Here is a 13,182-nt window from a genome sequence, read left to right on the forward strand (position 1 = left end):
ACTTTATATCTTAGCTTTTTTCCTTTAAGTCGTCCTTGCTAAATGAAACAAGATCACACACTGAATGTTACTGTTTGGGTTCATTCGTAGACAAAAAAAACACAATCCCTTTTGTATATTAAGTGTAGTGCAGTCAGGAATGTTGTGTGTAGCCTGCAAATTTTGGGTCTTTTTCCTCTGCTGGTTTCCCTCTCGATACCTGATGTTTGGGCAGGCTCTTTCTGGTATACTGTAAGCCAGTCAGATGTCTCCCCTGCTTCTCTTCCTCCCCTCTCACAGCAGTGCATATCACAGACACACAGTGAGGGGGAGGAACACTGCAGCTGCATCCCCCTCCTCCCTGTCTGTTGTACTGATGGATATTTTGGAGAACATTTATAGAGAGCCTGTAGACACAGAGAGGGCTGCTGGAAGGTGAGGAAGATGCCCCTTTTTATTTATGCAAAACTCAGTATGACTTTAAAGTGAATGTCCACCCTCTGATCGGTGGGGGTCTGACCACTAGGACTCCCGCTGATCATGAGAACAGGGATCTTGTGGCCCTATATCAGTGATGGCAAACCTTTTAGAGACTGAGTGCCCAAACCGCAACCCAAAACCCACTTATTTATTGCAAAGTGTCAACACTGAAATTTAACCCGAATACCAATATAGTATATCTTCCATGTACTTTATCATTTAGCTATAATAGCCTGCCTACATTCAGTGCGCTGCCTGTGCTGTTCATAGCATGCCCTGAGCTGATGAATGGCAGGAGAAGTCTAAGGCATATTGGTATACCATAGACTTTTTCCAGGGTGCGGGTGCCCACATAGAGGGCTCTGAGTGCCGCCTCTGGCACCCGTGCCATAGGTTCGCCACCACTGCCCTATATGAATGGAGAAGCAGGTCACGCATGTGCTGTGATCATTCTCTGTGGACTACTGGAAAAAGCTGTGTGTTGTCCTCTGCTATGTCTGTCTGTCCCATAGAGAATAAAAGGACATGCACAATCTTCTGTTCAGAGAATTGGACCGCATGTGGATAAGGGGATACGTTCAGAACTTGGCACATGCCCTTTAGTCCTGCACAGGTGTCTCATACTAACCTGGAATGGGAGTTTGACTCTCTAATGACAACCCAGCTCCTGCTTAAACATCCACAATTGGAGGAACCCTTAATCCCAGCCATGTAATCCTATGATCACCATGGTCAACAGAGACCATGGCATGATAGAAGGGTTTGATGGGTTCTTTAGCCCTTTGGATAGGTCATCATTATTAGATGAGTGGGGGTCCGATACCCAACACCCCTACTGATCAGCTGTTCCTGGCAGCGACCAGTGCCAGGACCAAGCTGGAGGCAGACATCGCCATCCCCCCTGGTTGTGGTTCTGGTTGGGGGAGCTGCAGCTACATTCTCACTTGAGTGAATGGGAGCTGAGATGCAATAGCCGGAGGCTACACAGATGGATAGAGCATTTTTGCTTCTGTCCCAGTCCACTTTGTAGTTTCCATTGCTGGCTGTGTGCTCAAAATGCTGATCTAGAGTGAATATATACTATGCCAGGTGTTGGACCCCCACTGATCTGATACTGATGACCTATCCTTAGGACAGGCCATCAATATCGAAGTCTCAGAAAAACCTTTTAAATATTTCTGATCTATGGCTCCTGTAGCCACCACTAGGGGGAGCTCAGTAGCTTACTGAATACACCGAATGCACTCTCTAGTGGTAGACATCTGTATGGGTGATCTGAAGTTCTGTTTCAGAAAAATGGAGCTCCAATATCAATATATAGTGATGAACCTATTTAGAAAATGGGTCGCTCTAGAAGTAAGTTTGACCTTAAAACCCAAAATACGTGATCTGACACCTGTCTGTCCTGTTTACGCTGAATTGAAGGAATTTTCTGTATTTTCATCTGTGTATCCTTGTTTATGAGTAAAAGCATTATAGAGAGGATCTGCAGTCACAGGACCTGACCTCGCAGTCAGTTTGTAGCTACAATACTGAGGAGAGGGGGATTTTCCTATTCTTTGTTACATTGTAGTCACCGAACTTTCTGATGAAATGTATAATTATTTGAGTCGTGTAAAAATCCAAAGGTTTCACTTGTGGTTCAGCACCAATGAACTTGCTTATCTCTAAGAGGCGCTTACCCCATTTGGGCCACGTTGGACCCTATTACCTTGTTTATCAGACTAATCTTTTTCTGCATCAAAATGTTTTGTAAGTCCAGGGTAATTTTTGGTCACAGTCAAATTGTGGTTTACCACGTCCTCAATGAGGGGGAAGGGGGGTTTGGACCCCAGATACTTTGCCTAGGGTCCCGGATGTAGAGACTGCCAAGGATACAAGTACATTTCCATCCTCTCGTCGGCGATACAGTGGAATAAGGCAGACGGGTACGGGAGCCATTGGCTCCAATCCCACAGTTCACTCTCATGGGTCACTAGTAGTTCCAGCAAGTGGAGATACAAAAATATATTGGGTCAAAAAGTAGAGAGAAACACTAATTCCAGCAATAGTAATAACCCTTACAAAAAGTAATACTTTAATAATAATCATACAAATATGACGTACACAACACATCTACTAAAGTAGATCTACCGATGACTAGGCTAACCACTGATGGGTGGGGAAGCTATCCCTACATTTACACCCTAATCTCAAACTCAGCCCAGGGACGGCCCCTAATGGTGGGGACTCCCTGTCCTCGAACCTGGGCTAACAAACTCCTACTACAGCCCTAGGGTAGTAATAGAAGATAGGGTACTCGCCTAGTGGTAGACTACAGGATAAACACATTAACTTACACACATATAGATGGACTTTGTATACAGCCCTATTGATGCAAGCACTGATCAAAAGGTACAAAGAACATCAAAAATGAAAACTTAAAACACACCCTAAACGGATAATACAGTCAATACAGCAAAAAACCCTCATGGGCCACTAGACCTGAAGCCAACGAGACATTAAAACGGTGCAGGCAGTCACAAAGCAAAGGTGCAATCATGACTGCCTGCTCCTGGACTTCTGCAACTCAGGCCACAGGCCAGAAGAGGCCAGTGACCTACATTGTAGAAAGCGGCATGGCGGAGGATTCAAGTGAGGGTTTTCATTTGTGTTTCTTTGTTACTTTGGAGGAACATACTATTGGGAGCACTATGTAGGGCATTATAACTACTGGGGGCACTATATAGGGTATTATAACTGGGGGCCCTATATAGGGCATTATAACTATTGGGGGCATTATGTGGGTCAATATAACTACTGGGGCACTATAGGGGGCATTATAACAACTGGGGGCACTATATGGGGCATTATAACTACTGTGAGAACTATATGGGGCATTATAACTACTGGGGGCACTACAGTTGATACCAGAAGTTTACATACACTATATAAAAAGACACATATTCATGTTTTTCTCAATATCTGACATGAAATCAGAATAAACCTTTCCTGTTTTTGGTCAATTAGGATTACCGTAATTATTATTATTTGCCAAATGCCAGAATAATGAGAGAGAGAGAATGTTTTAAGGCATTTTTATTACTTTCTGCAAAGTCAAAAGTTTACATACATTTCAGTAATACAATAAGCTTCTCACAATAGTTGCTCGGAATTTGGGCCCATTCCTCCTGACAGAACTGGTGTAACTGAGCCATGTGTGTTGGTCGCCTTGCTCGCACCGGCCTTTTAGGCTTTGCCCATACATTTTCAATAGGATTGATATCAGAGCTTTGTGATGGCCGCTCCAAAACATTGACTTTGTTATCCATAAGCCCCTTTGTAACCAGTCTGGCAGTATGCTTCAGGTCACTGTCCATTTGGAAGACCCATTTCCGCCCAAGCTTTAACTTCCTGACTGATGTCTTGAGACGTTGCTTCAGTATTTCCACACAATCTTCTTTCCCCATGATGCCATCTATTTTGTGTAGTGCACCAGTCCCTCCAGCAGCAGAACAACCCCACAACATGACGCTGCCGCCCCCGTGTTTCACAGTTGGGATGGTGTTCTTAGGCTTCCAAGCTTCTGACTTTTTCCTCCAAACGTAACGATGGTCATTATGGCCAAAAATTTCAATTTTAGTTTTGTCAGACCACAGGACATGTCTACAAAAATGTCGGTCTTTGTTCCTGTGTGCATTTGCTAACATTAATCTGGCTTTTCTATGTTTCTTTTGGAGTAATGGCTTCTTCCTGGCAGAGCGGCCTTTCAGCCCATGTTGATAAGTACTTGTTTCACTGTGGATACTGACACCATCTTAGCAGCTTCCGCCATCATCTTCACAAGGTCTTTTGCTTTTGTTCTTGGGTTGATATGCACATGTCGGACCAAAGCACGTTCATCTCTGGGACACAGAACCCGTCTCCTTCCTGAGCGGTATGATGGCTGGACATTCCCATCTTGGTTGTACAGATGTGCGAGGCACCTTCAGGTATCTTGAAATTGCATCCAAGGTTGAGCCAGACTTGTGCAAGTCCACAATTCTCTTCCTGATATCTTGGCTGATTTCTTTAGACTTTCCCATGATGCTACACTAAGAAGCAGTGTGTTTCAGGTGTGCATTTAAATACATCCACAGGTGTGTCTCTAATTAACTCATATGTTGCCAACAAACCTAGCGGAAGCTTCCAAACACATGACATCATCATATGGGCAGTCCAGGCATAGTAATCTTAGTGTATGTAAACTTTTGACATTGCTTAAAGGGAACCTGTCACCTGGATTTTGGGTATAGAGCTGAGGACATGGGTTGCTAGATGGGCGCTAGCACATCCACAATATCCAGTCCCCATAACTCTGTGTGCTTTTATTGTTTAAAAAAAACGATTTGATACATATGCAAATTAACCTGAGATGAGTCAGAGCTTGAAAATATGACTCTTCTCTGGTCACACAAGTAAGATATGACTTTTTTCTGTTAATTTGCATATGTATCAAATTTGTTTTTTTTACACAATAAAAGCACACAGAGCTATGGGGACTGGATATTGCTGATGTGCTAGTGGCCATCTAGCAACCCATGTCCTCAACCCTACACCCAAAATCCCGGTGACAGGTTCCCTTTAAAGTAATAAAAATGCCTTAAAACATTCTCTCTCTCTCTCTCATTATTCTGGCATTTGGCAAATAATAATAATTACGGTAATCCTAATTGACCAAAAACAGGAAAGGTTTATTCTGATTTCATGTCGGATATTGAGAAAAACATACATATGTGTATTTTTATATAGTGTATGTAAACTTCTGGTTTCAACTGTATATGGGTAATTATAACTACTGGGGCACCATACAGGGCATTATAACTACTGGGGGGCACTATACAGGACAACATAATTACTAGGAGCACTATGAGAGCATTATTACTCCTGGGGGCACTATATGGGACATTATAACTACTGAGGTAACTGTGGAAGTATTATAACTACCGGGGGCACCATACAGGGCATTATACTGGGGGTACCACACAAAGTATTATAACTACTGGGGCCACTATGGGGGAATTATAACTACTGGGAGTGCTACAAGGGAAGATTTAACTGGGGGCACTATAGGAGACATTATTACTACTTGGACACTACAGGGGGCCCATATTACTACTGGGGTCATGATAGGGGCATTATTACTACTAGAGAAAAGGGGGGGGGCATTATTTTTATTGGGCTCAATATGGAGGGCATTACTACTAACGGGGCACTCCTGGGAAGCATTATCACTATTGGGAGCACTGTAGAGGGCACTATTAGTAATGAGAGCACTCTGAGAGATGATTATTACTGTTGGTTGGACTTCCAGGAGCACTATTACTGTAGATGGGGTTATCTGTGTGGCACTACTATTCTTTCCATAAAGTATATGGGGCCATTGGGGGGAAAGCGGGCACAGTTTTGGGTGTAGCAGCAAGATGACACTGTTGAGAAAGCGGGAGGGAGAAGATGATCGAAAAGTAAGGAACCTAAGATGCCTGTGTGCCAAACTCAGCAAAGATGAGACGTCATCATGGTGATACCGACTGAATGGAGAAGATGAAGAAAGAAAACGTCTACATCAGAGGAGACATCACTGGATGTAAGAGGTATGGGGCGCTGGATTCTCCTGTATGTTTGCTAGTGCTGAATGTAATCTCCATCCAAATAAGTCTTTAGCAGTAGGCCTGGGGGAGGGGTGGAATGAGAATTTGGCACATATGCATTGGGGTCCTGGATCTTTTAAGACCCCAGCAAAGCCTCTGGTGACAATATTGTGTGACAAAAAGAAATAAGACATGAAAAAAATCAATTCTATAATACGTGGTCAGAGCATGTATCTCACTTCGTGCCCTCTCCCTAATAAGAGGGGGGGGGGTCCCGATCCTTAAGCCTGACATGTCCATAGATGTAGAACTTACTTTCCATCTGACTGGGGTTGCCATATTTTTTATTTTATTTTATTTATTTTTTGCTATGGGGGTAGGCACTTCATGATATGAACAATTATTCCCTTTGAGGTACTTATTATAAGAGTTGTAAAGGAATTCAGAAGCATGCCTGCTTTCTTCTAGAAACAGCGCCTCTCCTTTCTGCAGGTTGTGTATGGTATTGCAGTGCTACTCTATTGAAGTGAATGGGACTGAGCTGCAATACCACACACAACCTGTGGACAGGAGAGGCACTGTTTTTGGCAGAAAGTAACCATGTTTTTCTATCTATCCGATCGCCATGGGTCCAGCTCCTGGCTAGACCCAAACTGCTGATTTTTCCTCACCAGGCACTGCAGTGTGTTCGTACATGGCGGTCATTCAGATAAATGGCCATCTATGCAATAGACGGATGGGTGGCTCATGGGGGTCTCAAGCAAGAGACTCTCTATGGCATCCAAATATTGTTTAACCCTTCATTTTCCATACATACAACTATCATTCCTGCTCTGACAACTGCCTCCTGCCTTTAAAGTAACTTTTGCAAATCTTGTACCTACCACAATGCAGAAAGAGACAAATTGCCATGCATTCTGTCCCTCCCTCGCTCTTCCCCAGCCCTATACGTGCTTGCATTTCCCCATAGCCCTGGCAGGCAGGCAGCTCTTCTTCATTATGATGTGGGCTGCTGTTGACATTTTTTTACATTGCTGCCTTTTGTCGGCCCCGGCTGGCTAAGCAATTCTATCTTAAGGGCTGTTTTTTATTAAATTTGCAAGGTACAAAACTGTGACTGACAAATATTCTCTATACTTATCCGAATGCATAAATAATAGATCTCTATCTGCTGCAGTAAAGATTAGACAAGAGGTCAAGTTTGAAATGCAAGTCATTTTCATACAGCTTGCTCCTCGATCTTCAGAAACATTTAAATATATTCCAACGAGCGCATATTTTAAAAAACATATTTTTTTTCTATCGCTTTTTGATAGGTATGCGGAACGTTAACATTATTTGCAAGGCAAGAAAAGAACAGGATGTGTCTTATTAAACTTTGCAGCTGAATTCGTGATGTATTTTGGTGACATCATTTCTTTTACTGTTGATTTTGTTTTTTATTTACTTATTTTTATTTATGTATTTTGCTTATATGTTTCCTTTCTTTATTTCATTTTTTAAACTTATTTACTTATTTTTTTGCTTTGATGTATCTTATTTTTATTAGTTATTATTTTATGTATTTTATTAAGTTCATTATTGTTTTACTTAAATTTTTAAATTTTCTATTTAATTTTGTTAGTTTGATTATTTACTTTATTATTGTTTTATGTATTTTACTATAGTTTTATTTATATTATTTATTTTATTGTTTTATTTTATTTACTTATTGATTTATTTATTTTTGTTATACTTTGTTATACATCTTCCACTCTCCTACCCAATTCTCAGCTCATACTCCCCACAATCCCCCACCCCCACATTTTTATTTTTTTTGTGAGGCTATTATGTATGATAAATAAAACAATAGAGAGAAAACAGTGAGATTTCTCATCAACGTCTTGTGGAAAAAGCTGCGGATAAATGAGCCTGAGAATCAAAGGAAGATTACATGGCTGACCATGTATCATCCACTATGTATTGAACAAAGATGAAACCGCCATAAAAGTGGTATTGTGCACTGACGACGGCTCTGCGGCTCTGTGCATGACTAATCTGCCTTTTTGCATTTATTTTATTCAATCTCCTTTGACTTTCTGCTGGTGACATTTTTGCTACACTCAGTAAATTTGAATGAATAGGCAATTTTAAAGAATTTCTTTATGGGCTTTTCGGAGGAGTCGTGAGTGCGCCTTGGATCTTTGTTCTGACTTAACAGTTTAAACGTTCTCCATTGTCTGAGGTGTCATCAGCGCAGGAGCAAAGGACGGGCGCAGCTCACCTGATATTTTACCAAACAATGTTTCTGAACTGTTTGCATTTGCAAAACTGCGGGAAAAGACAAAAGGCTCATCCTGAGCTTGTCTGGTAGAGACAAACTTGTCTACAGCAGCAAAATATTCCCTTGTGTATGTTATATGATTTGTATATAGCGCCACCGACGTGTTCTGTGGTGTTGTGCGGCAATTGGCTTCAGTGGTGGCGTTTTATGGATGACCTGGACAGGGTGGGACTGCTCCACCAGAGCATGAGAAGATCTTCTGGTAGACCAAGGCTCTGAGATGGTGATAAGGCCACCTACAGCAAACGACACGGGCCAATTTCACTGTCATATGTATTTCAATTCATTGCTTGCAACATATATCTTTAAAACAATATTCCATAGAAGTCCATAGAAAGTGCATAGACAAACAGGTGCGTTGCTATTGCCATATATTTATCAGTTCAGATAGTCCTTCTCTGAAAGCGAGTCCACTAAAGGTAGAAAGTCAGCGTGCCAAGGCGTTCGACAGCGACGTTTCGGAGGACACGCCCCCTTTATCAAGCAATGAATTGAAATGCATATGAAACTGAAAGTGGCCCTTCTCGTTTGTTGTTGAGGTGTATTGTGAACTGGGAGAGTCCTGGGACATTGTGAACAGTGGGGTGCTATATCCTCTCGAGATATTTTGATTGTTAGATAATGCCACCTACAACAGGGTCTAGGGGCTCCATACTTCACCTCATAGGGGGTGTAGCTGGCCAGCTAAGACCTGTCCTAGGTTGCTAACATAGCTTATATGTTTATACAGCTAAACCTGCCAATAGCCTTAATACAGTTCCTATGTTTGTGTGTTAAAGACAAAAACTGAGTTATTTAAAATTACTTCATGTTTGGATGTCATATAGCTGTTATATATTGTGTTCACAGAGGCAGAAAAGATAATATGCCTTTAAGATTCATTATATTGATGTGAGGTAAGCTTAAAGGGACTCTGTCACCACTTTCTAACCCCCACTTTTTTAACTATCGTTTTATTCATGGTGCCCTTCTGATTACAGTTGTCATCTTATATGTTAGATCTGCGGTGCCGTTTAGGTAAAAAATCGATTTATATCACCTGTCAATCAGCTAGATAAGGTGCCCAGGGCGTTCCTCTCCTCTTGAATCTGCCGCCTGCCGCCGCCGCCGTTGGTGCCCAGCTCCTCCCCCGGTCTCGTCAGCGCTGCCTCAAACAACACAGATCCGCCTCCGGCTCTCCCTCAATGCCCCCTCCTTTTTTTCGGAAATCTCGCGTGTGCGCACGCATCCTTTCGGCATCATCGCTCTAAGTTCGCGTTATGCGCATGCGCGAGAAAAGGATGCGTACGCACGGGCGCAGGCCTGTGCGCACACGCGAGATTTCCGAAAAAAAGGAGGGGGCATTGAGGGAGAGCCGGAGGCGGATCTGTGTTGTTTGAGGCAGCGCTGACGAGACCGGGGGAGGAGCTGGGCACCAACGGCGGCGGCGGCAGGCGGCAGATTCAAGAGGAGAGGAACGCCCTGGGCACCTTATCTAGCTGATTGACAGGTGATATAAATCGATTTTTTACCTAAACGGCACCGCAGATCTAACATATAAGATGACAACTGTAATCAGAAGGGCACCATGAATAAAACGATAGTTAAAAAAGTGGGGGTTAGAAAGTGGTGACAGAGTCCCTTTAATGAAAACAGAAAAGCAGAAACAACAAAGCATAGAGTTAAACTGTTGTTGCTGGGCAGGAGTCTTGACCAATCAGAGCCAGCCTCACACACAGCAGGAATCTTGGCCAATCACAGCCAGCCTCATACACAGCCTGTGCGGGAAATTCCCTAGCAGGAGCTGCTAGGAATTATTATTCACGAGAGAGAGAAGCTGAACAGACATTCACTCCACTAAGAGCTGTGTTTTATGGAAGCAGAGAGGCCAAAATAGATATTTAAAACAGTTATATAATGTTCCTACTGTTAATATAGTTATTAGAACTGTATACTGAACTAGTTATATATGTGTTTACTTACAGTTCCACCAATTGCAAATTGCTAATTCAATTGCAAACTAAAAAGTTCACAATCCAAATTCAAATTCCATTTTGTAATCCAAATTGCATACAACCATAGCCAGATCATACTCAACCAATCTGCAAATAGTTACTGCTAACTGCATATTGCAAATTGCGACCAAATTCAGCAAGTGAACTATTAGTTAGAAGCCCAATGGCTTAGGTAGGTTTAGCGTAGGACCCACCTGACCTGAGACCACCTTGGCGCTTGGTAGGCGGGCACAGATGTGTTTTGATCAAAATGTATTGACTAAGTGTCTCAGATTTGATCACATCAGAGTGAGGACTGTATATATATATATATATAATGCTTGCATCTATTTTATTATGTGCATTATTACCTTATTTCTGTGATTTATATTATTATATTTTTTCATGAACTATTAGTTAGACCGCAGATATACCTCTCAGAGAGATCATAAAGTGCTTAAATAACTTAAAGAGGACCTTCCACTACTCTACAAACGAAAAACTAACTATACCTGTGGGCAGAGCGGCGCCCAGGGGTCCCCCTGCACTTACTAGTATGTCTGGGCGCCGCTCCGTTCGCCCGGTATAGGCTCCGGTGTCTGCGCTCCCTCTGACTGATTTCTTGTAGGAGGCGTGTCCCTTGCTGCACTGCTGGCCAATCGCAGCGCACAGCTCATAGCCAGGCTATGAGCTGTGCGCTGCGATTGGTCAGCAGTGCAGCAAGGGACACGCCTCCTACAAGAAATCAGTCAGAGGGAGCGCAGACACCGGAGCCTATACCGGGCGAACGGAGCGGCGCCCAGACTTACTAGTAAGTGCAGGGGGACCCCTGGGCGCCGCTCTGCCCACAGGTATAGTTAGTTTTTCGTTTGTAGAGTAGTGAAAGGTCCTCTTTAAAGTGAGAGTACAGATACTGAAGAGAGAAATATATCCACAATTGTATGTTAAATTACAAGATTGAACAGTTGAACCACCATCTTATGCATACCGCCATTTTGTGATATCTTTTCAACACGTGTTTTGTACATGGACTATCTGCTGCGGAGGCGGCAGTGTTATATATGAAGAAAAGTTGAAGTTAATAAAGAAGTTAGTTCAAGCATTTGGTGTGCTCTTTAAACCTACTATTTCCATAGAACGGCGCATGCAGGACTTTTGTCTCCGCTCCAAAATCATTTTCTGAGCGTAAACCTAACGGACCCCATTATAGTCTATGGGGTCCGTAGGCTCCGCTCGTCTCAGTTATGTGCCCAATCCGTCCTTTCCGTTCTCCTTCTCCTATAACGGAGCAGGAGAACGGAAAGGCTGAACGCTGATGTGAACGAGGCCTTACAGAGTAATAGACAGTCTGGTTAGACTAAAAAGTCAGAGATATCAGAAAAAGGAAAAGGCACTTCATAGTGCTGCACCTGCCACAGGGGGCACTGTTGAAATTATGCACTGTTGTTGTGTAGGGAGTACATGGATAGACAGGAGGCCCCTGGAACCATATTCTGAGCCTCTTCCTTCTTACTTGACTCCTGTATCTCCGGGGTTGCACATTTCATGTAGAAGGGTGGACATTGGGCTCTTCACTCATTTTGACCTGGTTATGGTCGCTACTTCATGATAACCTGTGGCACTCTCTAGAATGGGTGATGTATATTGAAATTTTCAGGCTGGGCACTGGATCTGGGGTATTCTGGGAGGTTTGGTATTGGCCACTTTATGCTACTGTATATGAAGGTGGTTGGCACTCTGTATATGGGGAGTGCTCTCTGTCTGGGCACTGTATATGGGGAGTGCTCTCTGTCTGGGCACTGTATATGGGGAGTGCTCTCTGTCTGGGCACTGTATATGGGGAGTGCTCTCTGTCTGGGCACTGTATATGGGGTGTGCTCTCTGTCTGGGCACTGTATATGGGGAGTGCTCTCTGTCTGGGCACTGTATATGGGGAGTGCTCTCTGTCTGGGCACTGTATATGGGGAGTGCTCTCTGGGCACTGTTTATGGGGAGTGCTCTCTGTCTGGGCACTGTATATGGGGAGTGCTCTCTGTCTGGGCACTCTATAAGGGGGTGTTCTCTGATAGGGCACTGTATATGGGGAGTGCTCTCTGTCTGGGCACTGTATATGGGGAGTGCTCTCTGTCTGGGCACTGTATATGGGGAGTGCTCTCTGGGCACTGTATATGGGGAGTGCTCTCTGTCTGGGCACTGTATATGGGGAGTGCTCTCTGTCTGGGCACTGTATATGGGGAGTGCTCTCTGTCTGGGCACTCTATAAGGGGGTGTTCTCTGATAGGAAACTTTATATGGGGAGTGCACTCTGATAGGGCACTGTATATGGGGAGTGCTCTCTGTCTGGGCACTCTATAGAGGGGTGTTCTCTGATAGGGCACTGTATATGGGGAGTGCTCTCTGAGTGGGTACTGTATATGGGGAGTACTGACTGTGCACTGGATATGGGGGGTGCTCTCTGACTGGGCACTGGATATGGGGGTGCTTCTGGGCACTCTATATGGGGATGCTCTCTGACTGGGTACTGTATATGGGGGGTGCTCTCTGGGCATTGTATATGGGGATGCTGAGGCGTTCTCTCTGACTAGACACTGTATATGGGGGGTGTTCTTTGACAGGGAACTTTATATGGGAAGTGCTCTCTGACTTGGCACTGTATACAGGGAATTCTCTCTGGCTGTATATAAGGAGTGCTCTCTGACTGTTATTGTATATGGGGGGTGCTCTCTGACAGGCCACTATGTGGGAAAAGTGTACTATGACAACTTTGGAGAGCCCCTCACCATTTGTCCATGTGTTGGATAGTTTGTTTCTTCTGTTT

Source organism: Bufo gargarizans, chromosome 10, assembly GCF_014858855.1.
Source record: "Bufo gargarizans isolate SCDJY-AF-19 chromosome 10, ASM1485885v1, whole genome shotgun sequence".
NCBI classification, from domain to species: Eukaryota; Metazoa; Chordata; class Amphibia; order Anura; family Bufonidae; genus Bufo; species Bufo gargarizans.